Source organism: Agelaius phoeniceus, chromosome 1 (genome assembly GCF_051311805.1).
Source record: "Agelaius phoeniceus isolate bAgePho1 chromosome 1, bAgePho1.hap1, whole genome shotgun sequence".
Taxonomy (NCBI): domain Eukaryota; kingdom Metazoa; phylum Chordata; class Aves; order Passeriformes; family Icteridae; genus Agelaius; species Agelaius phoeniceus.
This window is the reverse complement of record NC_135265.1, coordinates 6,128,852-6,154,724: the sequence shown is the minus strand read 5'-3', so window position 1 is coordinate 6,154,724 and position 25,873 is coordinate 6,128,852. Positions and strand designations below refer to the sequence as shown.

General features: G+C 44.2%; 1 long non-coding RNA gene across 2 annotated transcripts in view; it reads right to left on the bottom strand.

The window, feature by feature from the left end:
- Positions 1-553: 553 nt before the first annotated feature.
- Positions 554-25,873, bottom strand: part of LOC143695525 (uncharacterized) — a 53,523-nt gene continuing 28,203 nt past the window's right edge. Inside the window, exons 2-5 of one of the 2 annotated variants that reach the window (XR_013184823.1) lie at positions 10,524-11,217; positions 10,267-10,423; positions 8,868-8,983; positions 554-6,553 (exon numbers count right to left, since the gene is read on the bottom strand). This is a non-coding gene — a long non-coding RNA (uncharacterized LOC143695525). The remainder of the gene's footprint in view (positions 6,554-8,867; positions 8,984-10,266; positions 10,424-10,523; positions 11,218-25,873) is intronic. The other variant, XR_013184820.1, reaches the window with a different exon arrangement.

Genomic DNA, 25,873 nt, shown 5'->3' with positions numbered 1-25,873 from the left:
GGGTCAAGCCATTACCCAAATTCTTAGGCCAGCATTCTCATTTGCTTTTGCCATAATACAACCTCTTCCTTCCCAAATCTGCCATTTCAAAGCCCGTGAGTCTCCAGCTCTGACACCTCCAGCACTGAGGGACTGGATATCTGCAGGAAGACCCTCCTGCCCTGTGTCAGCATCCCATTTGCAAAAACCTTGTTCAAAGTCAATCTGCATAATGCTGAATGCAAGGCTGCAGCCATGGAAAAGTGAAGAAGGGGTTATGGTGCAAGGGAGATATTTTACCTTTTGTTCATCATTCATCACTTCCCTTCCTCTGATTTCCTCTCTTTTGGGCTAAGTATGGACCTCACTATCACCCTTGAATTTGAGCATATGTATATTAATGTGGCTTAAGATTTATACTTCATAGATATGTCTAAACACACCTTGGTAAAGGAAAACTCCTGGGTAGGAAGAGGTTAAAACAGAGAGGGTAATGGATCAGGAAAAGAAATCACAGGCATCTGTGCTCAGATAACATGGGAAAACCACAGAATAAAATAAAGAGGTGGTGAAATCATTGGAAAGGACTGGTTTTATTGTCATCATTGTTGGAGCCTGCACCACAGCCTGTAACGCCCAAAACCACAGAAGCAGCTGGTCCACTTCTGATGAGAGAGAGCTCCCTGCCCTCAGTGAGGTGGGGATGGCTCTGCAAAGGCTGGGGACAGGATACCCCACCCAGAAAAGGGCCACAGGTTGCCCAGGACCCGTTCCAGTTGAGGTTTGGCATCTCTGGCACACAGTCTCTAGCAGCCTGTTTCAATGCTTGACCACAGCTGTCCTGTTCTTCTTAAGTTCTTCCAAGCCTTCTGATGTTAAGATTTCTGTAATGGAGTTTGTCATGCACTTTTCATGTAAATAAAAATTGTTTTGCATTCCTTTCTGGAGGAGGAAAGAATTGATGGACTGTTGGTTTGACCAGTGTGTACAGTCTGTACTCATTGGAGAGGTAGCAATTTCATCCTCTAATCCACGGTCACTTTTGGAATTCCATAAATATCAAAGTCCAAAAATAAATGTGATTTTGCCTTGGACATCTCAGCATGTGAGCATCATTCATTTCATGTCTTATTACAGACCACCCTCACTGTAAAAAGGTTTTATTTAATTTAAATGGAGTTGTATGTATTTCAGTGCTATGCCCATTGCCTCTTACCCTGTCCCTGGACAGCACTGAGAGGAATCTGGTTCCATCTTCTGTACACCCCACGTTAGATATTTATCCACCCCCTTCTTGTTCTTTAGGTGTTTGGGAAAGGCTCCCATGGAGATTTGCTCCATCGTCATCCCAAGGATCAAGACAGGCCTGACTGGACTTGAAGACCTTGGTGACATTTGCTTTCTTCCAGTGCTCAGGAACCAGTTGCCATGACCTTCCAAAAATAATATACAGTGACATTTGGCTGGGTCCTTCAGTACTCCTGGGTGCACACCACAAAGTTCCAGGGATTTCTGTATTTTCAGATATTTCAGATGTTCCCGAACCTGATCCTCCTCTACTGAGGGCAATCCTCCCTGCTCCAGACTTTGATACAGCATTCTGGGATTCCTAAAGGCTAACCTTAGCAGTGAAGACAAGAAAAACACAACAGCCCCAAAAACCAAGGTAGCCTGTCATCTCTTTTGCCTTGTAAATAGTTACAAGAAATGGTGTCCAAACTGAGATGAAACAATGTAGAATGTAGAGGCCAAGTAGTGTAGTGACTGGAGAGGACACTAATGCAGCCCAGTCCTTCCTACTGTTCATGTGATTGCCAAATAAATGCATTTTTTTTACTTGATTAGCAGCCTCTTTGACCTATCAAGTATGTTACAACCACTAATGCCACAGTTCACTCCTGTGCATTTTCCTTACAAGCCTATAAATACTGCAGTTTTCCTAATAAATACTCTCTTAATTACATAAAAGGCTCTTGGGGTCTTCAAATGGCTTCCCTTTAAACACACCTGGCTGAAGAAGCTGATGTTCTTCTCAGTGGGTGATTGTAAGTGAGACAACCAGAAAGGAAAATATGCAAACTGGATGGGTTTGGATCTATCTCAACAATTGTTTTAGTGTGTGTTGTATGTAAGGGATCACTTGCATCTGTACAATCCTTGGCTTTTCTTAAAACAAAACCAAACAAACAAACTTCTTTTTTTTTTTTCCTGTGAAGGCAGGGTGAGAGGAGAAAGAATTGTTTCTGAATCTTATCAAGAAATAAAATAACACAAAGTACATTTTACGAAAGAAGAGGCACACTGTGTCTTTTTTTCTTCCACTGGCCTACAGCCTAAGGGAAACATTCACTGGCAAATCTAAAACTTGTTCAAAACCCTTTGGAGAAGCAGACTATTATTAAATTATTTATTTTATCTTTGAAGTGTTTCCATTTTTATACTGTTAAGGATTTCTCTGTAAAAGCCGGGGTGCCTGAGAATATTTGGCCTGTAGTGATCTTTGAAACATAAGCCTCCTTTTTTTTCCTCTCTGTCTTTTCTTCTCCCCCACTCTCTCCATCCCAGTTTCTTCCCAAAATGAATGAAGATCTCTTTATTGCAGAGAGTCTGTACTCATTGGGGAAATTTAAGGAGATCTTAGTAGCTGGAAAGAACTAGACCCTGATTTGCACTGTTTGCTCAAATTTATTTTAGGAGAAACAAACCTGGCAGAATCAGAAAGGGTGGGAGACATCTCCAAATGCTCTCGAGCACTTATTAAAATGTTATGTAATTAAATGTTAAGATCATGCCTGTAGCAGTGTCTTTTGAAATAACTGTACTAGCTGGGCCTCCTGAAACCAGCACAGGAAAATAATTCATTTGAAAGGTTATTGGCCATTGAGGAAAATGCCTTGGGGACCTAATTTAGTGGGAGAACTCCCATTGCCTTGCGTGGGCTGGGACAGGTCCTGCTGTTTTTTTCCCAACACGATCCTTGCAGGCTTGGAGGGCAGAGAAATGGAGGTGCCATATGAGGAGCACAGAGCTTTGTGTAGGGGTGAGGAGCTGCTGTGACCCCAGGGGGGTGGCAGCAGAGCTGGGGGGCTGAGCCTCCATGGGTGGTGGGTACAGGGAGCAGGAGGGATGCTCTGCTGGGTGCTGGATGCAGCCCTGCTGCCAGCAGGAGCTGCACTACTTGAAGACACAGGGACCATCATTGTCTCTGCAGGATTCCTTAGTGGATGGCAGGAAGAGGGAACACAATACACAGGCTGGCATGTGAGCCTGCTAGAAATGTGCTTTTTAAAACAGCACGACAGGGCTTTCTGCTCAGTGTTGGTTTCCCAGCTATTCCAAGGAGGGTAACTCTGTTCTTGCTGCTACAGGCTCAGGGAGCAGAAATGGTCTGAGTGTTGGGGGAATGGATGTGGAGGTGCAGCCTGGGCACTGCAAGCACCTGTGTGTCAGCAGCTCCATCCCCCAGTGTGGGACACCCCACACTGACAGGGTGAGTTGTGTGGAGTTGTGTGTGTGGAGGAATTAAATAGGAAAAGGGAGGTGTTCTCCCATCAATGGGATGGGGACTGGATGTGTAAGGGAGCATTTCTATGCAGCAGGGCTACAGCTGAACTCAGCAGTGAGGAGTGGGAAGGGCAGGGCAGGTCCCACTGGCTGATGAGGCTGTTGGTGCTCCTTCCCATCCCAGTAAGTCCTAAACCATAACACTCAACAACCATCATGGGGAATTTCTAGCTCCCAAGATTGCTGGTAGTGAGAGCTTTTCCCTTTTAGCCAGATCTCTGATTAGAGGGCACAGCTAAAATGCATTGAAAGCAGGTACACAATGCTGCATTTGTGTTGTTGGACTTTATTCCACAAGGGAGGGCTTCTGTGCTGGCCTGTTTTGTCCTGTGCAACCTCCTTTGCTGTTTTACCTGCATATGATGATTGGGTGAATGAGTCTCTTCTTTCTGGGGAGTAATGGGCATCTTTCTTTAGTGCAGTCTGGGTGGCAGTGGCTCATCTCACACTTTTATCACCCAGCATATTGCCTGTCATCAGAAATCTGCTCATCTCTCCTTCATTTCTAAGGCTAGTTAAGAGCACTTGGCTGCAAACGCCTTCAGGTGCTGCCCCTGCTCCCACACCTCTCCCTTTACAAAATATTTGAAACTTAACATGTTGGAAGGGCATCTTGTGAAGGGGAACTGTGCTGCTGCAAATTTAATGTCACATTTCCATGGTCTCTAGTGTCAGGCCAGATCAGACACAGACCTGAATCTGGGCAACCCCATACCTCCCGTAAACTTGCAGGAATGGGTTGAGATTATTGTGGGAAGACTAACAACAGAACAATCCCTCATATGGGGTGAATCTCTGAATAGCTCTGAACAGATAATAAGCCCCTACCAAACCAATTCTCTCTGCCATGTGGTCTTTTAGATCCAAAACTTTGACCCCAAAGCCAGAAGTGGTGTGTCATCAACCCATGGCTTAAGTTTGCTTCAGGATCCATGTTATGATGGGAAAACATAATAAGTCTGATACCAAGGTGTCCACATTTTTTGTGAAATAACTCAAGTGAGTGCAAATAATGATTATAGGACCCAAAAGAAATATCAGAATACTAATAACTGAGAGGTTGGTGTTGGTTTGTGGAGCTGGAACAGCAGGCTGGCTTTTGGTTCCAGGGAAATCAGTGGAAGCCAGCAAACCAGCCATATTTCAGCTCCCAAAAGGGCCAAGATTGGAAGGGCCCCACTAAAATGGAAGGAATTCTGTGTGTCTGGGTGTGTCCCTGAGGCAACTGCTCCTGCTAAACTGAAGGATTTACTGAACAGGGTACAAGGAGAGAAGAAAAGACATTTTCCTTGTCTACAGCAGAAAAATCAGATCCGACAAACAACATTATTTTTATGTCCCCTGAACAACACTGTGAGGTTTTTTTCAGTTTTTTAACATTTTCATCTACTGCTTGCAAAGCCCTGCAGTCCAGCTCTCTCTTAGCAGATGGAAATTGGAGGGGAAGAGGAAAAAAAAAGGCTGCATGTGCTGACATATCCATATGGCATTGAAGTGAGAAATCACTTGGAACATGGGGCCTCCTGTGGGGTCACAGCCTCCATACGTTCCTTGACGGGTGCAAAGGGTCCTGAAACTTGTTGCTGCTGTAGCAGTGAGGGAATGGAGCTGGTGCAGCACAGGCTGAAAACTCCTGACAGAGACAGAGGGGAAGGCCAGAGACATTTTCAGATATTTCAGGTGTTCCCTAACCTGATCCTCCTCTACTGAGGGCAACCCTCCCTGCTCCAGACTTTGATACAGGGTTCTGGGATTCCTAAAGGCTAAACTTAACAGTGAAGACAAGAAAAACACAACAGCCACAAAAACCAAGGCAGCCTCTCATCTCTTTTGCCTTGTAAATAGTTGCAAGAAATGGTGTCCAAACTGAGATGAAACAATGTAGAATGTAGAGGCCAAGTAGTGTAGTGACTGGAGAGGACACTAATGCAGCCCAGTCCTTCCTACTGTTCATGTGATTACCAAATAAATGCATTTTTTTTACTTGAATAGCAGCCTTGTTGCTGCTGTAGCAGGGAGGGAATGGGGCTGGTGCAGCACAGGCTGAAAATTCCTGACAGAGACAGAGGGGAAGGCAAGAGAGATGAACGTCCCCCAAGGTGTTTTGCTGCCTATCTGCTCCCAAAAATCCCAGGCCCCACTGGGAAGCCAAGCTCCTGAGTGATTTGCAGCCTCTTGCTGTAAAACCGTAATTGCATCAGAGCAAATATACACCAGCTTTGCAATGTGTAATAAACTCCATCTGAGAGAAACCCTCTCCGGCACAGAGGATCTGCAGAGGATGCTGCAAGCCATGTGGGGAGGGTTCCAGTGCTGCAGGAGGCTCTTTTGGGCTTTCTGCCTCTCCAGGAGGGTGTGTGAGGACTGCATGTGCTGCAGCAGAGCACAGGGGGATAAAGGAGATGTTTGTGCATTGTTCTGAGAGCTCAGGGTCTGCTTGAGCTGTCTGAGCAGACACTCTAATGAGCAGGGTCATTTCCCTTATCCCTTCTGCTACCTGAAGCTGTTCTGAAGTCATCTGGTACATCCATCCCTGGGTTCTCATTGACTTGAGCAGGTTTGGCACCAGCCCCATGTGTTCCTGTGTCTGTCTGTGCTTCTCCTCTCTGTTTACATATCTGTCTGATGTGTTTATTTTCCCTGGTACCCAACACTGCAGTATACAAGGCAGGAATCATCCTCCACAATGCCAGTTTCTTTTGGCTCCTTTCCTGTGCGTGTCTGGCTTTGCACTTTTCCTCTGAAGTTAGGGCTGGGATTCTCAGTTCTTCTTCAGGGTAACTCTGGCTCTGCTGAGATGAAGGGTCTCCCACCAGCTTCACTGGGAGCAGACTCAGAGCAGGGCTGAGCTTTCCTGGCTATCCTACCTTATCCTGCAACACAAACAGCCTGGAGTCGCTGTGTATCCTCCAGCAAACAAAAGGTGGTTGACTGTGACTTTCCCAAAAAATCAGAAGAGATTTGGATGCTCTTCCCCCCTGTCCAGGCTTAAGTGTTAGCTGTTGCATCTCTAATAAGGAGTTAAAATAGAAGAGATGGAAATAGGTTTTAAGAAAAGGATGCCATATGCAAAAAGGAAACGAGCTGTATTCAAATTGCATTCAGAACCATATATATAGATGTAGAATCAGAATCCTGTATATATATATATATAATATACATATATATATATATACACACACACACACACACACACATATAAAATCATACAAATTCAGAATCAAGGCAATGTGTTCTTACAGCCCAGAAATCCTACTGTTTCCTCAAAAGAAGGATGGTCAGCAGGTCAAGGGAGGTGATTCTCCTCCTCTGCTCCACTCTCATGAGACCCCACCTGCAGTGCTGTGTTCAGCTCTGGGGCCCTCAACACAAGAGAGACATGGACCTGTTGGAACTAATCCAGAAGAGTCCACAAAGATTATCAGAGAGCTGGATATTCATCTGTTCTATAGAGTTAGCCTGAAAAAATGGGGATTGTTCATCCTGGAGAAGAGAAGGCTCTGGGGAGACCTTAGAATCCCTTCCAGTGCCTAAAGGGGCTCCAAGAGAGCTGCAGAGGGACTTTGGACAAGTGCATGCAGCAATGGGACAAGGGGGAGTGGCTTTAAACTCAAAGAGGGTAGGTTTAGTTTAGATATTAGGAAGAAATTCTTCCTTGTGAGGTTGGTGAGGCATTGGAAAAGGTTTTTCAGAGAAGAAGTGGATATCCCATCCCTGGAAGTGTTCAAGGCCAAGTTGGAAGGGGCTTGGAGCAGCCTGGGATAGTGGAAGGTGTCCCTGCCCACAGCAGGGGTTGGAAATGGGTGATCTTTAAGGTCCCTTCCAACCTAAACAATTCTGGGATTCTATGATTTTATCCCCATAGCTCCAGACTTCCATGTGTGTAAGTCAAGGGCAGAATCCTCTTGCTCATATTCAGAGTGCCAAGAGGAGTCTGCAGAGAGGTCACAGGACTGCAGCACTTGCAGTCTGCAGGATCCTCTGAGGCCAGCTTTGCTTCAGCCTTTTGCCAGTGGATTGCTGTGATCCTTCCTGAGCTTTTTGCAGGAAAAACCAGACAACAGATGCTCCAAAACTCACTGGAGTGATGGGAAGCCTTGGTCTGAAATCCAGCTCTGTGCATGACCTTCATGTACCCAGTGTAACTGATTCAGCTCCAGGCCAACTAACAGACATGAGATTTGTGGTCCTTATAGCTCTTTGCCAAAAAATCTGCCCATTTATGTGCCCTTATTTTATATTAAATATTAATCCTAGCTACAAGCTCTGAGATGGGCCCCTCATTAGTAACTATAACAGTGAACTTCAACTGTTTTAGATCAAGTCAGTTTTTACTTCTAATTTTTCAAAAGAGTTTTGTAGAATTCCACCCTTCTCATAATTTCCTTACTTGTGCCTAAGCAGTCCTTGTAGGGCCTTATAAGAGATGTGCACCTGTGAGAATTTGTTCTTGTAGCAATAAAATAAAAGATAACCACATCTAAATGCAGCTAACACTCTTTAATCTATTGTGGACTGGAAGTCCAAGAAGTCAGTCATTATGCATGGACAGCTTTATACCAGGCATGAGTATTGCTTGGCATGGGTCCTTCTTTAATTGCATTATACAAACATAACAGAAAATTGACCCAAAGGGGGAAAACAATTTTATCCTTAGAACACTCTTCTGACTAAGTACAGAGCTTTTAATTAAATTCCCTATACAAAGTGACTGCCTGTCTCTCATGTTGAGCCTAATTGATATCAAAGCCATCCTTAAAATCAATATTTTTTTCTGGAAAAAAGAGCAAATACCTTCTCCACCCCAACAGAATTCAATAAATAATTTGATAGTACTTGACTCCTAACTGTAATCTTTGTCTCATTTGAGCAGAATATAAAGTGAAAATTTGTCCCCACTGCCCCCCAGCATCCCCTTTGCATCACAAATCAGCCACCACAAAATGTCACTATTTCTCCTCAGCAGGTCTGCTGTTTCCATTTAATTTGGTGCACCACGCTGAGTAAGGGAGGAATTTGAAACCTTCAAGTGGCAACACATTTATGTGGCTTTTGTTACCTATTTTATATTTTTCACTTATTTACGATTATGGTTGCAATTGGATCCCATTAGGAGTCTCAGGAAGATCAAAGGCTTGTTAGAGCAGGCAGTAGACAAACCCACACTCCTCCAAAGCTGCTAGGGAGGGTTTACAGTGCATTGTACCCCAGCTGCAAACCCCTTAGCAGGTGCCCAGCTCTACTCCTAGAAAAAAAGGTGTGCAAAATGGGACCTTGCTTTGAGATGGCAAAGACCCAAATCAAAGACCAGGTTTGCTCCTCACCTTTGCTTTCTCCTCTCCTTCATCTGTCCTTCTTGCCTTGTGCAGGGACCCTGTCAATCTCCCTCATCAGAGCTGGCAGGAGAGTCGGTTCCCTTTGCCAGGAGCAGTTTATAAAACTAATGGAAAAGAGCAAGAATATTAAGCTAAATAACAGGGTGGTTGGTTTGGGGTTTTTTATAATTATTCAGTTGGAAGCCTGGCATTGATTATTGCCCCACCAAAAAGATGGTCTAACCATAAGTCAAAGCAGAGTCACCACGTGCAGTCCTTTTGCAATGTCTGTTTCTGATAAAAGCAGGAATAATCTCTGCAGAGACCATTGCCTAGCGAGGGAGCACAGACTTGAAAGCTCAGCCCTGATCTCCAGTTTCTGTCTGTAATGTCTCTCTGTTGATACCGGCCCTTGGGGACTCTTGCTACAAGCACAATTTTCTTTCAAGAGCGTATGCTAATCGTGGCATTAGGGGTGTATTTATGATCTCTGGCTGACTGTGGCAGGTGAGATTGGGAGGCAAGTGATACTGAGTCTGCAGACTGATCACACTCATAAAGCATGATTTTCTGCTTCCCCTGCACTGTGACACCCCGAAGCACAGAGGATTAGCATAAAGAGAAACCCGCCTCAGTGTTATTGGAATAAAATTTCATCCACGATCCAGGCAGCTGAGCCAGCTCCATAGAGCTGGCAGCATGTTTGTGCATCAGAATAATGACCTGGGAGCTGGTTTTCCTAGGCAAACAGCAAGGCTGTCCTGTGGTTTGAGAAAGGAGCAGGGCTGGGGAAGACTGGTGGCATGGAAAGACTGTTACTTTACCTCATTGTGCCCAGTCCTTTTTTCCAAGAAAACATCATTCATTTAGTCCTGAAGTTTATTTTGCTTCCAAAGTGGTTTTGTGCCCTTGCACATTCAGAAACAAAATCTGCTGGTTGCAAAAGGAGATAGGAGCCAGCTAGCCCTCCTGAAACATCTCCTTTTGGGGGGATTTCTCTTTTAGGATCTGCATCCCAGAGCTCTTTGCTGCTGTCTTTGGCAGATGAACACGAGGTGAGGGTGTTTGTGCACACCTGGGACCGACTGCAGCTGCCAGCGCTGCCGCGCACAGAAGGGCCTTGTAGACGGCGTGTGTTCAAACACGGCCCACCCCTCACCCAGCACAAACCTGTTCCAGCCACACACAATATAAATAAAATATTTAGCAGAGGCTGGCTGTACATCTGAATGCCAGAGGAAAGTCAGAAGGGCTGGAAATAAATATTGACGTGGAGGTGTCGAGGCTCGCGGGAAGTCAGGTGGGTGCGTCGCTGTTTTATAGGCTCTGCTAAATGGTCAGAGCTTGACTCTGCTCCCCCTGCTGTGGTGTAAATCTGAAATAACTGCTAATATTAGAGTTACACCACCTCAAAACTGCTGTGCATGAGCCTCTGTCCAGTAGGGTTGAGTATTTCAATGCTGTCAGGAGGACCCAGACCCCCCCTCCCCATTAATATTTATGCAGTGGTCCTCAGGCGTCTTCGGGAGAGCCACCATAAAATTTCTGTTGCTGTAGGGAGAGCCCTGAAAGAACAATTTGCAGGCAGTTATCGTCATTATTAGACATGGTAATTGAATTAGTAGTTATTTAATTATTATTATTAGTGTAATAAATACTCCTCACCCTCCTTGGTCCTTCAAAATGAAGCCTGAGGAAATCCCAGTGAGTGGGAAGAGCTCCATTTGGAGGCAGTTATTAGGAAAACACTACAGTGAAGGAAGAACCAGAGGAAATATCCACAACCACCCAGAAGGTGATTTCTGCACACTCTAAAATCCCACAGAAGATGCCTCTTCCAGAGGTGTTTTTTGATTTGGGGAGGAGTTACTCTGGGAGCCAAAATTGCTGATTTATATGTATGTATATATAATGGGCTTTGCTTCATCAAAGACATGGCATACAGCTCCCCAGTTCAACCAGTTAACTTTTCCAGGGACAAGTTGCTTGGAGTTAGGAGAAACATTTATTTCCTGATGGAGGCCGTGTGGTGACAACACAGCCTGTGAGGGAAAGCAGGTGGAAGGCAGGGTCCATCTTGGCCAGTCTTTAACACGAGCCCAAGAGATAAGTGTTTGCAGTGCAGCATGCCAAAGCCATGCAGGGAGATTTGTCTCCTACCCAAGCTAATGATGGAGCAATGTCACCATATGTGTGGTTAGTTTCCAGCAGCTCCTCACTTTTCCAGCACGAATGGAGGGTGACAGATTGTGTATTAGACAAATTACTCTTCTCTTGAAAGCAGCTGTCTCAGTGATATCCAAGCTCTTTCTTCACTCTCTCTTCACTGGACAATTTCTGCCCCATCATTCAGAGCTCTCTGCAATATAAAAGGTGGTTGGTGAGCAAGACTCACAGTGTTGCTCCTTTGCTCCCAGACTGTGCTTCCTGAGGCTGTGCCTGGAGCAGGGACCACAGCAGGCTGCCATCCATCCTCCCACCTCCCTGCCAAGGGGCAGGACCGTGCTGTCATCCACATGGGCCAACCCTCTTCTTCTGAAAAGAAAAGGAGGCCACATCCCAGCTGCCTGCAGGCTCCAGCCAGGGAGGGGGGACAGCGCTGATGTCTCCTGGAAGGGGTTTAAGCCAGGTTGTGGACCTGTGTGCAGCCTGGGATGGGTGATGGGAGCATCTCCAGGCATTGCAGGTTGGATTGGTTTCCTGCTTCCTGGAAAGTCTCCAAAGAAGCAGATCCATCAGCACTGTGGGAAGGTGATGGGGAATTGATATTCTCAAGGGGAGCCTTAGTGGTTGCCTCAGACAGCAAATTCAGTAGTTGCCCTGGGGGCAAGAACTGGAAGGCAAACAAGCTCCTTAAAAACATCATGTCCCTGGGAACACTTTGGTAGAGATGAACATTTTTCACTTTTTTCAGCTTTCAGAGGCAGGTGGTTGTTCCACTTGCAAGCTCAAAATTTTAAGGCCTTTTAGATATTAAAGACTGATCTCAGTTATCAGTGGAATCCCGAGTTCCCACTGGTCACTCCTGTGAATACTGCATGAGGGTCACCCAGCTGGTGATGACAACTGTCCTGAGAAGAAGCCTCCTCTTGGGCTACCCTCCTTTGAGGACACACCTGTAGGTCCCATCAGCCAAATGTTGCCAGGAGTCTGGCGCTCCATGTTACCCACTGTTTATTTGCTTTTGTCTCATATCATCCAGCACATCTTCCAGGCATCACCCAAGCCCTCACTCTTGGATTTTCTCTTTGCCCTTCTGCCCTTTTATCACTTCTGCCCTTCTCTTTGCCCCCTCCTGAAGCTCCTGCTGCTGCTCTGCCTCCAGGACATCACTATGGATAGTGCATTGCCCTCTAATGGATAGATTTCAAACTCCTCCATCCACCAGAACTCCTGGGAAAATCTTTAGACCAATTAATGAGGCTAGCTAGCCACCTCCAGATCTCTTTATATTCCCTGATCTCTTGAATCAAAATAAAATACCTTTCTTTTTTTATCTTTTTTTTTTTTAAGAGCGCAGACATCAGACTGGATCTTCCAGCTATTTTTATGAAGAGGCAGAGGAAATCTGTGCCAGTATGAACTCTGGTTCCTTCATGTCCATGAATGCTTTAATTGGCTTCAGAGTTAGGAATGCATTAACAAAGCTGATTCTGTGATTCCACGCATCTGGATTTCAGGGTAGGTTTTGGTTTTTTTTTTAGCTTGCCTAATCCTGCTTAAAGTCTTAAGATTTATTTGTATGTTTATAAGACACAGCTTTTCTCATTATATGTATGTTATAGTCACCAATAAAGTAATACAAACAAAAGGAAAGACAGAACGGACTTGCAAGCAGCTGATAATTAATTACGGAGGACTTTTGAAAGGGTGGCTTAGCATCTTAAGCAATTCCTTTTGCTGCCAGATACATGGGCTTGTTTTATAAACTACAATCAATCTGCCATTGGGGGGGAAACTGCAAAATGAACTTAGTCATCTGAGCTCATTTTCAGTTTCAAAAACTGAAAGGCTTTGGAGTACAAAGTACCCTCTTCTTTTAATGTCAGTAAATAAGTTGATTTGTTTATATGGTTTTCAATACAAGTAAACTGCTTGCCATTTAAACAAGTTCAATCAGCTGTGAAAATTGACATTTTTAACCATAAAATCAGACTTCATCCTACCATGATATTAAATATTAAGGAATCATTTAAAGGACAGTATACATTTCAGAAACCTGCCTGGAGAGATGAATGCCAATTTCTGCCATTCAGAAGTATATACAAAAAAAAAAAACGCCCCTTGGCTGGAGGCCTGCTGCTCTGTAAAAGCCACTTTACAGACTTATTCCAACATGGTAAATCATCACTGCTCTGAGGAGACATTCAAGCTCCACATTCAGCCTTGCGTGGCAAAAACACATCCTCAAAGAGGACAGATGGAAAATGGGCATTGTGTGCTGATGCTGTCCCTGGTGGCATGTCCAGGGCTTTGGGAGGTTCAGGAAGGGCTCAGCATCCTCTGCTCCCTGGGGCCAGGGAGGCATCTGTGGGAGTGAGCACTGGGATTTCCAGCTTCTTTTGCTCATCCATGTATCTTGACTTGCAAGTGGCACTTGGAAATGGGACATTCCTACTGCTATTATCAAGACTTCAGAGTTCTGCAGAGTTCTGGCCCCTGCATTCTTTTTCTTTCCCTTTTCCTTCCTTTTTTCCCCCTCCCTGTTTCAATCAAATTCTGGGGACAAAAAACACATCCCATGCTGGTTCTGACCGGGCTTACAACTGACAGAGCTCTTCACAGCTCAACACCCCTGATGTCCTGCCTGTGCCAAAGGGGTCCCATTGTGTAAGGGGTTTCCTTCTGAATAGCACAAAGCAAAACAGCAAAGCACTGGGATTACTGGGCCGCTGAAGGAAGACAATGGGGAAACAAAACTCAGGCCAGAGGGACATTTATTTTTCGGAGGGGCATGGCTGCCCTTACACAATCCCTTTTAAAGCTCTGTGAAGTTTCTCTAACACAATCCAGTCCTGCAGCCAGGCAGAAATCCAGCGCGTTCAAAACCTTTTCATTCCATCTTTAATGTAAAAAATGTGCACTTGTCTACTACTGCAAACTGCAAGGGTATTTAAGGTACAGGAAGCTTTAACAGCAGGCTTTGGGGTGCCTCTGTTTGGGCATTTCTGGACGTTTAAAGCACAGAACGATGATGGTATCGCTATTGCGGAAATCCGAATGGGTGCAGGTTTTGATGATCTGACTGAGCACATCTCTGCCATTCCCTGCCCCATACTGGCTTGTTTTTGCCTTCTCACCTACATTTTGGCTCTATTTTCCCCCAAATCCCCTGAGGTTTTTCTGACTGGGGGCAAGGAGCAGGTACATTTCTCTCTTTATGGCTGTAGTAGGGTTTGCATCCATCATGGGGTGAAAAGGGGGTGTTAATCCTGGGGGTGATGGGGCTGCTGTTAGGGTCAGGGTTTGCTGGCTGTTGTGGATTCAGGTTGTGACTGTTTTTCCCTTGTTGAAATTTTCTCTGGACTCCCCCCACCACCTCCAGTGCTGGAAGTTGACCTTGTGCCCATCCAGCTCACTTGTCACAAGGGCTGGGCATGAGCCCCCCAGTGAGCCTGAGGGATTAATTTCCTCTTAGCTTCCTACATGCCAGGCTGTGACTCTCTCCCTGCCCTGGGCATAATGAGAAAAATGCTGGAGAGAGAGCACTAACTCATCCCAAGAGGCTGCTTGCTATAGGGTTAGCTCTTGGCACTCCTTTGTTCCCCTACAAAGGCATGTGGGATGGGAGGAAGCCAATCCCATCATAAGTAAACAAATGCGTTGAGTTAAATTTTTTAAATGGAGTCATAAATAAAGAACTATCACTGGAGAAATCCCTAAAGACACTGTTTTTGCTAAGGTTTTTTTTTTTAATGTTGGCAGCTTCAGCAACTTTTGCAGGGATGTCAGAGTAAATAGCCTGCGATCCTACAGCATCTTATAAAAGTCTTTAACAACAAGAAGATTTTTATGCTTTCATATTATATGTGTTCCTAATAGACATTCTGTTCATGTCTCCTTATTTTATGTAGTGTAGAAAAAAAATAATAATCCCTGTCTGCAGCATATCTCAAAATGTACATCTTTAGCAATTTCTGACTTGAGAAAGAAAGAACTAAATGCCTTTGGACAGAAGATAATCAGGGTTTTCTGGAATTTGGAACATCCCATAGCTTCTGCACCAGCCATAAAAGGGGAGGGAGGGAGGAGAAAAGAGGTTTATTCTGTTTAACTTAGCAAACAGAAATTTACTTGAGACTTAATCACACTGTGCAGGTAAATTTCCTGATACAGTATTAGAAGGGCTCTTTCATCTCACAGATTAAAGGCTACCAGGGGAAGCTGTTGCTCAGTGAGGTAAAGGGTGCAACAACTCTCCTGGCTCAGTAAGTACAAGAAGGCCCATTTCCCTTTCAAAGTGGAGTAAATTTTCCTCATGAGTAGAATTACTACAAACAGCATTAGAACCATGTGCTATATATTTACAACTTATATTTGGGATAGGGTTGTTTTCTCCCCAACAGAAGAGATCAAATCCATGATGAAATATGGTAGCTGAAAGTTGAATATCTCAAAATTCAAACTAAAAATGAGCATACACACATAACCATAGGCATTTTTAGCTCCTGGAACAACTTACCTAAATTTCCCATCATCTGACAGCTTTAAATCAAGTCTGGATGTATTCCTAGAAAATACACTAAATTAGCTAAAAGTCAAGAGTCTGATTCGTGATTCCCATAGGGAGAGTCTGCAGTCTGTATTATGAGGGAGGTGAGACCAAATGGGCAGAATGGTCTTAGAGATGCCAAAGCCAAAGAACAATATGTTCCACACTGCTCTCAACCAACTGCATCTCCCTGCAGAGGGAGTGACTTCATAAAATCCCATTTATTTCCTTGTGTTATCAATCCCTTTTTCCAGAGATGAGTTCTTTCACCAAGGCTGGCAAGAAACTTTTGGGCTCAGGGTAAATACAGTTTATCTGGAGCTGGTGATCCATTTTCTGCACAGGTCCAGCTTGAGGGGTAGGTGCTGCCAAAAGGTGCCCACTTGGAGCACAGTTCCACAGAACTGCAGGAGCTGTGCTGGCTGTGGGTAGGGACAGCCCAAGCCTTGCCTGTAGCAGAGCTGCCCCCAGTCCTCTCTGAAAAGGGTCTTTCTCTTTTCCTTCCCATGTTTGCAAACCATCACCAGAAGCTCAGTGTTTCTTCAATGCCGTAAATAGTCAGGCTGCTGCTTCCATGGCCTGTACAACATTGTCAACATTTCTTTCTTGGATGACTATTTTCTTCATTTCAGTCCATTATCAATTCCTTGCAAACTCACAATGGAGATACTTACCACACTTTCCAGTGAGGTAGGAACCATTCCGGCTACAGCTGCATCTGGTTTTGTTGCAAAGACACGTCCTTTGGGCTGTCCCTACACAGATAACCTTGGAGACATTGTTAAGGCAGAGTAGAAGTTTGGAAAGAGTGTCTCTACCAAATCTGGAGCAGTGATTGAAACTGAGATAGAGGCCTAATGAGCTTGGGCAGATGTCCATGCTCCTGTGGGTACTGGAGGCTTGATTCAAGCCAGAGCACCAATGTGGTGCTGCACAGTCAATTCAGATCATTCAGAAGTAGATCTGGCATCTCCCATTACTCCACATGTCCATTTTATAATGTTCATAAGAGTCTAAAGAGGGTGAAGTCTGGGCCACAGGAATGCAATCCTAGAAATCAAAATAATTTCTTCACGAGGCAATCTCTTACACCATGGAATGATTTCCAGTGGCAGCTCAATTGCTTGGGGCATTTAAATCTAGGTTTGGAAACAATAAAAATCAGTCATAGGATACGACTACCCAGAAGGCCACCTCCAGCTCCACTTCCATTGAAACCATGAACAGAAAAATGGTGACGGATTTGCCATCCTGAGTAATTATGAGGCCACTCCTGGCAGATGGCACTAGACCTGCTCTGCAAGGCTCTACCCAGATACCAACCTCCCTATTCCATAGCTCATGACTGCTACCAGGTACTGGGTGAGAACAAGCAAGCTGAACAAAGGTCTTCAAATCTTCTGCTGAGCCACGAGGAAGTCCTTGTTCCACCAGGATGTAACAAGGCATGATTTAGATTATCCTGTTCATATCTGTGCTGGCCATGCTAGTTTGGCATCCGAGGGCACTTAAGCATTAAGAGGGCTTTTTGCACAAACAGCATGGTAATATACAGGGGTTTTTAAGTGCTTCTGAAATCTCTGCAGACAAATTTATATCTTTAGTGCACAGAGCTTCAGGAATTATCTTGGTAGTTATTGTGTCTTTGAAGCGCAGAACATCCTGGATACCAAAAGCAAAAGGCAAGTACCAACTGGAAGTAGATGGAATTAGAGTGGCTTGGTTGTGTGGAGATGTGAAGTGAGGCTGGGTTCAGACAAGGACCTTCTTGTTGGATCGTGAATTTCTTGTTTACACAGTTCTGCATTAGCACTTTCTGATCCAGCAAATCTGCTGCAGCTAAGCCACGTGTGTGCCTGCTTATAAGGGTTGGTAAAAAAGAATTGGGAGTTCAACAGTAACCAAAGCACAGATATCCCTTGCTCACTCCCAACTGAGGAACTATGAGAACTGAGGAATATGCAGCTGCAGCAACGCACTGGGGACCCAAATTTACGTTCCCTGGACAAAGCTACTTTTGTATATCATAGTTATAAAAGTTACAGTCAGCACATAATGAAAACTCCAGTGGATCGGTAAAAATCACAGATCTTCTTAAAGAGCCTTTGAAGACAGCAAAACCAAATAGGCTGAATATGGGTTGACTTCCTGATTTGTCTCCCTTCTGTTTAACAGGACCCACACCCTGTCTTCTTCTCTTTATGCTCTTTAATAGCTAAACAGCTACTGTGAGTAAATCTGTCATTAAGACCTTACCTTGTAGACCAGCTTTCCTGTTGGATGTAATTTGTGGGATTTTAACTTTGCAGACTTCAGGCAACTTGGGTGAATTGTGTTGATATGAACCAAAGCTTGTGCATTTTGAAATGTTGCAATCAAATAATCCCATCTGTACTTGGAAGGCTGTAGCAGGCTGACTTACTCGTCTTTTTGCAGTAATTATGGAAATGCTTTGGTATGGAACTGCATTTTGGCTGAGCTAAAGCTTAGTCCCCACAGCTTTCAGCTCCCTTGCAAGACAAGATTTATAAAACCAGTGGAAAACCATGCATTTTGCTTTTTAATGATTTCTAGGAAAACTGACCTCTTAGTGGCAGCATCTTCTACTGTTTTCAAAGCATCTCCAGTCCTCTATACTTCAATATCCCTGTAAGCCTCCAAGCTGATAGGAAGGTATTTTTATCTATCTCTTCCCTGATTTTTGGGCATTTCAATTTTTTTGTTAAGTACAAGGAGACCAAGAGAAGGTTGCTGTCATCTTCCAATTCAAGCTCTGCCCAAACTCCTAATGACAAAATGTGGTGTTGCCTGGTTTCTTCCTGCACAACATTTAAGTGGGACACAAAGAAATCTTAATCAACATGAAAAATTAATTTTCCCTGGTGATTATTTGTACTGTATTTTGAAGGTATAGGCAAAGATTTTTTTAACAAACTGGATTTCCAAGGATCTGAGTTTGAGATCTGAATACAGGTTAATAAGGGTTTTCTAAATGCTGGTCTCCTCTTCCTGTAACTGGTGAGGTTTGCTTAGCAGTTCTAAAAAATCAGATCCATTGCTAAAATGTGCTGCCAGACAGAATTTGATATCCATTGTTAAAGTTCATTAGACTGAAGCCAAAAAAAAAAATCCCCGTCTGGTTTGGTGCAAAGCTCTTTTTCCCCTGAGTGCCTTTGGCTATGAATTCTGCATATTCTAATTTTAAAGTATCATTCATTTTCTATTTGGTGATAAATGCTTTCCTGTGTAAGAGTCTTTTGATTGCTCTGCTAATTAAAGTGGATAGTTTCCTTTTATGTTAGGTGGTTGGGCTTCTGGGTAACTGCATTTTGCAGGGAACAGCCAAGGTTACATGGCAATGTTTATTACCTTTGCTCTCATCATCGATGGGTACATGTTCTGCAGCTCCAAATTCTCAGGGAGAAAATGAATTAAGAAAATGAGGAATTTGTCATTTTGGAAGGTTTTTGGTCTTCCTTTCCTAGAAATGGCTTTTTATCTCGTTGCTTTCCCAACTTCATTACACTTTGAGAAAGTTTTGATGACTTCAATGGCACAGAGACAGAAGTGGGAATGGAACTTCCACGATACCCTTTTTTTTTTTTTTTTCTGTTCCCTTTGAGCCTATTTTGGTCAGCACAGATACTTGTGATAGTGGCACATGAAAGTGCTTGGGAACTGACTCTTTTTGTGAATGCTGTTTTTGCTGCCAAATGACACTGTGCCTTCTCTTCTGCACAAATTCCTCTCTCTTGATCTGGACTGCTCTGGCAAGTGCAGGGGACTTGATATGAAATATTAGAGAAAACACCTGGAACAGGACAGAAGGTGAATATCTATGTCCATTCAGGGCAATCTGTTCAGAGGAAAACCTCTGTGGGTGGAGATCCAGCTACTCCCCTGGTTGTTCTCCCAGGCTGGATTTCTTCTGTGGTGGAAGGTGGCCTTGAAATAGCCCAGGTGAGTATCTGACAAAGGGCACTGTGATAATCAAAGAGAACTATAAGCAAAACCCTTTCCAGCAAATGCTATTACTGAATGCACAACAAAAGATCAAGGGGAAGGTGTGGAAGTTTTGGGGTTTTTCTGGAAGGATGTTACCCAGATTTTCAGGTGTGTGTTCCTGCAGGTCTGTAACTCTGATGGTGTGTCTGTGTTGAGTGTGCACAGGCTTTAGGAGTGCTGTTAAAATGTGACATTGGGATCTTTAGCTGCTTTCAGACTCACAAAGGTGACCAGGAGTTCTGCTGATGGTACGAAAGTGGTTTTGGTGAGGGGGAAGGCTCCTGTTGGATTTAAAGTCTATGTCAGCTGATCTGCAGGAATCATATGGTGCCAGAAGGGGTACAGACCTTAAAGGCCACCTCCAGAGCCAGTGGCTAACAAGATCTCAGTCTCAACAGTACCAAAACTGATGGACCAAAGTTTGGGTTTAATCTTGATGACAGCTTTTAAGGAAGCTCTGCCAATTGTCTTCAAAAGAAATGTGGAGATTTCTGGAGGCCTAGACTGCCTGCTCTTCTCCTCATGTTAATTATTCCTTTCAGACCCCAGTTTCCCCTGTCCTGAGTAGCAGCAGAAATTGTCAAACTTCAGGTCACTTCAGCAAGGGAAAAGCACCATGGATGCAATATCTGTGAATATTTCAGACAGACCCCTCAAGCAGCACAAGCCATAAACTGAAAACCCTGTAAGGGCATCCTTTTCACACTGCACGGGAATAGAAGAAACCCAAACTGAAACTCTTTAGGTTTGAATGCTTTGATCCTCACCTAAGCTGTGAACAATTAAATCATCCTCCCAAACTGAAAAGGCTTTTGAGATCAAGAGTTTGAAAGGCAATGTGTGCTGATCCCTCCATAACCATGGAGGTATCAGTCTTCTGGTTATCATGTGAGGGAAAAGAATAAATCTAAAAATAATTTTGCCCTGTTATTGGGGATGTAGCTCTCTGCCTGCCCAGGTTAAGGGGCTGGGGTGCAAGGCAAGATCAGCCCTGTCCTACAATCAACCTTCCCCTTGGTACCTCCAGCAGCAGACTGCAAGGCACATTGCACTTGATATAAAGCTACACTGCTTTGATTTGCCTACAGTAACCAGGATTTTCCTTTTATAACTCAGGCAGTACAAATTGTCTATATGATTTCCCTAGAACCATCTCTCCTGTTCTCCCCAAGGCAGAGCCACTGTGTGAATCACCAGCAGGATTAAGGAAGCTGCTGTAGTCTTCATGTTCTTCACTTCTGCAGATGTGCCCCTTCCTTAGGAACAGAAACAGAGACCTCAGGAACCTGCACAATGCAGCCTCTGGTCTTGTTTACACAGTGTTTCCCATTTCTAGGAGATGAAAGAAAGCCATCACCTCCACCTGCAGGGGTGCCAGCACATTTAAACAGGAGGGATCATGACTCTTACTGCATGTTTTGTGTCTGCAATTGCAGATGAATGTTACTACATCTTCAAAACCAGGACACTCTCAGGTGGGTGCCTTTGAAATTCTCCTCCTTACACACTGGGGGATGGAGCTCAGGATTTTGCCTTTGGACCATCCCTACCCACCAGCTGTCATCACTGAACAGTGAGTCTGACTTTTTCCACCTTGTTCTGAAGCCTCCTTTAAAATATGGAGGTACCCAGGGGAAAAAACCACACTGCAACAGTCAGGAGTCCAACACCCTTTTGCTCTGTCTGTAATGGCTATAACAAGCTGCCATTCATTACCAGGCAGTCTTACATGGAAAACAAATGTTGTTCATTTTCCAGGTATCCTCTTGTGGGCAGGATGCTGTCTGGCCTGTGGAGGTTAATTTGCTATTTTAGAAGTGCCACTTCAGGGTAATACACTGCTAATAGGTAGCCAGCAGGTCCTGAAAACAAATATTCAACCAAATAATTCTAGAAAGCAGAATTTCTCTGGATATGATGGAGTCCCCATGAATTCTCCTAATAATGCATTTTAAGCCTGGCTGCCTTGGTTCACTGCAGTCGTAATTCCAGAGCCCCTGTAGAGCTGATGTGGATCAAGGGAGTTGTTTAACAGATGGTTTCATTCAGAAGCTGGATAAGAAGAGCTGCTTGTTAGGCACAGGGCAAGCATCTGTGTGAGGATTTTTTGAGTGTTCAGGTAGCCTTTCAGCTCAGCACATCTCTGTCTGAGGCAGCAAGGTTAGGCATGGGAGAAGGGACTCAGGCCAAAACTCTGCCACCAGCAGGTAGAGGAGAGGCTCTTGCAGATCCTGGGGAGGGAGCTGCTCTCCAAGTCCTCAGCCAAGGTAAGAAGTCCCTTTCTGATTCCCTGATCTTATTGTGGGATGACTTCTGTCTGTGGGATCTCTAGGAGAAGCATTTTATTGTTCCCTATTTCTTTTTAGCATAGCCAAGATCTGCAGCTTGGTATGTTTGTTCTGCATGACTCCCAAGGCCATTGGGTAAAGTCATTACAGTCATCTGGAGCTCTGCTCAAGCCAGAAAAGTTGGATTTGCACAAACCAGGCTCAAGATTTCTTGGTCTTGTAATGACCAAGTGAGGGGTCCCCATGGGAATTTCACCCTCCATCAGTGAGATTTTCAACAGAGGTTGCATGAAGATACTTGGTCTATTCCTGCCTTGGGAAGTCATAGGGTCATAAAAGGCTTAGATTGGAAGAGATTTTAAAGATCATAAATTTCCAGCTCCCCTGGGGTGGGCAGGGACACCTTTCACTATCCCAGGTTACTTAGAGCCCTGTCCAGCCTGGCCCTGGACATTTCTAGGGATGGGACAAACACAACTTCTCTGGGAAACCTCTGCCAGGTCCCCACCACCCTCACAGGAAAGAGTTGAATTTACCTTCATACAGGTGTGCCCTTATCTCCTCCAGTTCTGGTAACCACTGGCAATAAAAGCCTTGTTGTTGCCATCTTATTGCAAAAGTCCCATACCTTCGGGGTGATTTCTCACAGGCATCTCCTCAGAGCACTGACTTCTCCTTCTTCACAGCACAACTAAAAAGCTCCAACTCCCTCCTCACCCAGCTAACCCACTCTTCTATAGCAGTCATCATTATTGGACACAGCTGTGGCCTGTTAGGGGCAGGCCTGTTCCAAATCTTTGGTGATCAGTACAGCTGCAACCCCTCAGGTGTGAGACTACCTTCTGCACTATTTTCTTACATTCTATCCCTCCACACCTTGTGCCTTTGTGGGGATTTTGCCTTCTCTGTGAGAAGATAAACTCGTGGTCAGACCCACAGCAGTGTGTTTGTGATTAAGGGGAAAAAGTTCTCACCAACTTTGATGAACGTTGGTTTGTGTTTCCTACCATGCAGCCCCAAGAGTTAAGAAGCAAGTTCTGGAAGTGATATCACATCAGTAATTGCTCATTATGGCATAGAGAACAAAGTGAGCTAGATGATTTTCCCTTGATGTGGACACTTTTCTCTCTAGGATTCTTGGTGGCATCCTTGTTAAAGGTCAGACAGACCCTTTAAATGCATTGCTAATGCTATGAGCAGCACTGTGAGGAGCAGGTGAGTTTGCTGTACCAGGAGTGCAACTGTAAAGAATTTCAAATCAATATAGGTCTAATCTAAGTTGAACTGAGCTTTAGGGATTAATTAAATCTTAATTACAGATCAAACCACACAGCCACAGTTATTTCTAAATTCAGAGGATGAGCATTCATGCGAGTGCTGGAAACTAAATATCACCTTTTTGCATTACTGTTATTAAACATTGCACATTCATAACCTTTTCAGTTGTAAATTTTTAATGTGTGTAGTTATACTTTTAATTAAGACAAACTCTTAGGGACACATTCTACTACTGTTATTTACCTTGGGCCCTTTTCCATCAGGAGTTCTCTTAACTTCAGTGGGCTGGTTTGTGTGATAAAGGCACTATTAATTTATATTTATTTTTGGAAGGGTGCATAGCTTGTTAGACCATATATTCAACAAGGGAACACTTGAATCCAAATAACTCGAAATGTAGGACTGACAGGCAAGAAGACATAAACTAAGAGAAGAAAGAGTGATACAGGAAAAGGATGGAACAGCAAGGTGGTAAAATTTATGGCTAACATCACTCCTGTGTCCACAATAGGCTATAAAGAATTTCTGAAGGTCATAACTGAAATAGGCAAGTGGACAGCGTGAAAGGACCTGACAAGTCAGTATTAGCAGCCTTATTTTGTGGGCTTAGCTGTGGATCAAGGTCTTACTTTGTTAGGCACCACATAAACCCACATCAAGGTGAGAGACCTTGCCCTGCTATCCTTCAGTTAAACCATTGCTGTTGAATGGAAAACAATCCACATACAAGGGGTAGCAAGGAATATGAGAATGCTTATCAGTTGCAGATGCAGCACTATCATGAGACTGCTGCAGTGATAGATGGCAGGGTAATTTAAAGGGACTTCAAAAGGTTTACAAAACTTCTACTAATCACAAAGATTTTAATTAGGTGAAAAAAATTCCTGAGTTATGTTAACTTCTATTGGCTCAATACCTGTCCTCTTTGGGGGCTAGTGAATGTTTATCTCTGCAGTCACTAATTACAGGTGCCTCCTCCACCCTGGAGGACCTGAACTGCTGGCAGCAATGGGAGGTGGTTTGCAGCTTCCTAGCTGGAGTGTTGCATTGGAAATATGAGCTCAGAGGGGGGATGCCCTTGCAGAAAGCTTTAGAAACAATGAATTATCTTAGTAACAGCACTGACCAACAGGAAATATCTCTGAATCATTATTGCACCCTTCTCACTTAAGTTTTCAGCTCGGGTGCAGCTTCTGTCAAACAGGCAAACAAAAGGTTAGGATGTGTAAGAAATGGGATGGAGTAAATTTCAGTGTGGTATAAAACCAAGGCTTCTCTCTCATCTGGAATGCTATAAGTCACTGCCAAGGGAATTAAAGGATGTTCAGATAAGGATGACAAGAATAATTTGAGACTTGGGGGGGAAAAAAATCTTATATGGAGAGAGATTGAAAAGATAAGTGGTGTTTACTGTGGAAGGGAGCTAAATAGAAGGGCTGTGATAAAAGCTCCTGCTGTCAGGCCTGTGGCAAGGGAAAGAGGGGGAGTGGTGAGAGGAAGCCAGGAGGTGTGAAAGTGCCTGAGCCTGCAGGCAGAGGGGCTGCTGAGCCCACTGGGAAGGCATCAGGCAGTGATGGGAGAGCTGGGAGGATCAGGAAGGAGCCAGAAATCCTGCTGGGCTGGAGGATGGGAGGGCTCCAAAGGGGAGGGAGCTCATGTTCAGGGGTTTTTTGCATAGTGCAAAAAAATAGAGGGGAAGGCAAGAAATTCAAGACTAAATGTCACCATGGAAAATGTGGTGAGTTTGTGGAGCTCAGTTCCAGCAGGTGTTGTAGTGGTCAAGGTCTCAAGAGATTTAAGGAGGGACTGACCATTCCTGTGAGGGGTTAAAACCCAGTTCTGCCACAGTAAACATGAACAGACCATTTAGAGTATTTGGCCACCAGTGACTGCCACCAGCCTCACTCCAAACAAGAGTTAAGCATTTCCTCTCCCTCTCATTCAGAAAACCATTTCAACAGGAGGCCAAATTAAGTTTATCCAAAAGCATTTAATTTAGCTTCAGTAAGACAGTTATCCTATGTTAGAAAAATACCCACAGGATTTTAAGAACATATTTATTTGAAGATTAACTGCAAGGCAGAGTTGTTTATCCAGTGGAACAACTGGATTAATGAGGTGAAAACTGAAGCACCTATCCTATTCTTCTACAATTGATGGCCAAGCTTTGATACTTCTGTATTTTAATTTAGCTAAGACACTTTTCCTTGTGCTTCTCCTGCTCCTCCTGTCCAAGTAAAGCTGCTGACCTCAGTCTGTCCAGCTTCAGAACAGGGAACTCAGTTAAATGGGTCAGTAGGGTCAATGATGTTAAAGAAGTCTTTGGGACACAGTCTGGGGTCTTTGTTCTCCTTCCTGCCCTAATCCCAGGATCCATCTCTTCCAATTATTCTGCAATACAGGATGCCTGCAGACCTCAAATCATTATTCTTCAGCTTCTTCCAGAGCTTCATTCTTTGTTTTGCAGTAGGTTTGTATCCATTTGTCCAATAATGCTCCTCAAAGCAAATTCTTTCAGTTAGCCACAAGAAGCATCTTCAGTTCCCTGGAGATATCTGTCCAGTGCCATCAGAAATGGTCACACTTCTCCCACTTGCTGCTGCAGAGGAGCACAAGTAGATTTTACATGGTACTGACTTGCCCCAAGTGTCCTGGATATCCCTACATCCATTTACCACATACCTATTTTAACAACCAAATAATGCACTTTTGTGATTAATTAGATGCCTCCT